This window comes from Balaenoptera ricei, chromosome 4 (assembly GCF_028023285.1).
Source record: "Balaenoptera ricei isolate mBalRic1 chromosome 4, mBalRic1.hap2, whole genome shotgun sequence".
Classification (NCBI taxonomy): Eukaryota; Metazoa; Chordata; class Mammalia; order Artiodactyla; family Balaenopteridae; genus Balaenoptera; species Balaenoptera ricei.
Window position 1 is genome coordinate 18,543,327 of NC_082642.1, and position 2,891 is coordinate 18,546,217.

General features: G+C 53.5%; 1 pseudogene; it reads right to left on the reverse strand.

The window, feature by feature from the left end:
* Positions 1-332: 332 nt before the first annotated feature.
* LOC132365128 (proline-rich protein 23B-like) lies at positions 333-814 on the reverse strand (annotated as a pseudogene).
* Positions 815-2,891: the final 2,077 nt, after the last annotated feature.

Genomic DNA, 2,891 nt, shown 5'->3' on the forward strand with positions numbered 1-2,891 from the left:
CAGTTGGCCAGGAATTGTGGGAGGCAGTTGATTCAGGGAACAGGCATCTCCGGGCCTTGCGTGGAGGACCATGAGGGCGTTGGGGGCGCTCGTGAGGACCTGGACTTGGAGAGGGAGGTAGAGGTTGGAGTGGTGAGTCGGAGAAGGGCTCTGGAAGGTGCAAGTCCAGATTGTCATCGTGGTGAGGAGAGCGTCTCTCTGGGCTAGGGTTGGGGGTCCAAGGGGACGGCTCTGAGACTAGGCCCAACAGGTAGAAGCCAAGCACACTTCCAGCAGAAAGGCGGAGCCCAGCAACGGAGCCGGCTGTGGCATCCATCCCGGGTGGCAGGAACTCAGCATCCATGTCCGCATCCTCCCTTTGGCCTCTTCTTGGCAGTGATCTCTGGGACAGCTGAGCAGAAGTATCCCTGCTCCAGGGTAATGTACTCCCCGGGAGTGAGCAGGAAAGCGCCCCGTTCCAGGCCCTGTCCCAAGGGGTGTTCGATGCCCGAGCCCACCAGGGCCTTAGGGACCAGCATGAGGATGCGATCTCCGAGAGACACTTGCCTCACGGACGCTGGCTCGGGCTCCAGCACCACGTCGACGTCGTCCAGGGGCACGTGCAGGGCACAGCCAGCGGGCAGGACCACCAAGAAGATGAGCGTGTCCGCAGTTGGGGGCCAGGTCAGGTTGTCCAGGCTGGGCGCCGCCTTGGACTTGGACTCGGGGCCCGCGGGCTCCTCCTTTCGCGGTGCTTGGCAGGGCCCGGTCCTCCGGGCTGCGGTCCCCACTGGTCCGCAGGGGAGGCGCTGGGGCTGCGGGGCCGGCTGCCCATCATCCCAATGGCGGCGCGGGCGGCGCTCCCTGGGCCAAGCAAAGAGCGAGGTGGAGTTGGTCCTGCAGGCAGTGATTCCTGATTGACAGGTGAGGTGGGCCAGGTCTCTGTGGTGCAGGACTAGGCGACGCGGTTCGAAACTTCGGAGCTCCAGGGGCGCCTCTCGGTCCTGGCTTCTAGGGGAGCTGCTGGGCTCGGCTTTGCGTGTGTGAATCTTCAGGTCCTCACGTGGACTGGTTTGCGCAGGAGTGGGCCAAGGATGTTGTGAGTGACGCCGGTGGAACCTGAGTCGCAAAGCATCCTCACGCTAAGCCCCGCCCCTTCCTAGGCTCTGCCCCTAGAAGTGGAGGCCTCTGTGTTGCCCAATAGCCCTGGCAGTAGTGGGAAGTTTACTCTAGAGAAATACTTTTATAGGCCTCAGCAGGGCTGAGCAGTCGTGCCGCTCTAGGACTAGGCTTCCTGGGTCGAATTCTTGGCTTTCCTCGTGTTGACATCAGATGTAGAAATCCTTAACCAGAAAACCGATTAAATTTCAAGTCCTACCAGTGGAACATTGCACCAGGACAGTGAGATGCAGTTCCCTTGTCCCCTGAGACCTCGCCCTGGAAGTGACCTTTTATCTTCTTTTGGTCCAAAAGTGGAGTGTGTTGGGGATGGCATCCCCAAGCTTCTGTTTACCTGAGTTGTTAATGACTGTCAGATCCTCCCAGCCGTGTTGAAAGGGAAAGAGATGTTAGGATTGAGGGTCTTTATTGCAGTCACTGCAGGATCAACTTATATATCTATCAGTTTAGCATGATGGTCACTGTTATAATTCCATTAACTAAACCAACAGTTCACATTCTCTAAATTGACCTACACTACACTTGAGAGGTGTATCTGTTGTAGTCCAATTGACAAATGATGAAAAGGTCATGCCAAAGGAAGAAGCAATTGGCCAGAGCCCGGAACTAGCAGATCTGGGTCTGACGCGTCAGCCTCCCCTCAAGATGATGCAGGCGGCAGTGCCTTTGATCTGGGTGTCACTTTAAAGTTGAGTCTATCGGCAGATGGTATTGGTAAAGGGAAGGTGTGTCTCAACAGCTTATCCAGAGTTAATAGGAGAAAACACTCTATAATTACTTTGGAATGGGTAATACTTTCATCTGGTTTCAGAGTAATGTGAAACATTTCCTTTCCTGTCCTTCAACCATGTGATTGCTCACTTTGTCCCTTTTTATAAAATAGCTTGTATGTTCTCATTTTTAGGGCCACATAGCATTCCTTTGTACAGAATTCTGTTAAAATCAGGCTTCCCTTGATGGGCATTTAAGCTAGTGATCTATGAATTGGCAGACACGGGCCTTCTCTGTCCAGTTAGTGTAAAATGCAGGTTCTTTGCCACATCCCAGAACCAATGATCAGAATTCTGGGAGCCATGGGCATAAAAATTCCTTGTACGCACCTGCACAAAGATTCTGTTTTGGCAGAAAGTTTAAGATCACTGAACTTGTTTTCATTCAGCATTTGAGAGGTTCAGGAACAGAGAGGTTTATGGTTGAGGTCCTGTCCCTGCTTGTTGGTGACAATGTCATGAAGAGAACTCAAACTTCCTGGGCCTGCATTCAGGAGTTTCCCCTACACTACTGCCTGTATTCACTCATGGCTGCATGTCCCATGTTTTTGGCTGCTGGCCAAGAAATTCCCCTGCTTAGGTCAAGACTCTGGCTGCGGGGAACATTCAGGGGCCATACACTGGCTTGGTGGGCCCTGCCAGGAACCTGAGTTCTCATGGGGTGAAAGTGATGTCGCTGGCACCTATCTCTATGTTCCCAGGTGATGGGAGCAGCTGCTGTGCTCCTATTGTTTGGACAGAGGGTGGGGTGGGGAGATGGGGGGAGATGTTAGGGAGCTTTCAGGAAACAACTAATTTGGTCCTGGAGAATTCTGTGGGCAACACTTGAACGTACCATGATCAGGGAATAATGGGGGCTCCATTCAGGAGAGTGAGTGTGAACATGCTTTGTTTTAAGGGACAGATGGAGGAGCCAAAACCTGGCCAGGACACCAGGTGTAGCTCAGGGCTCTTGGCATAATC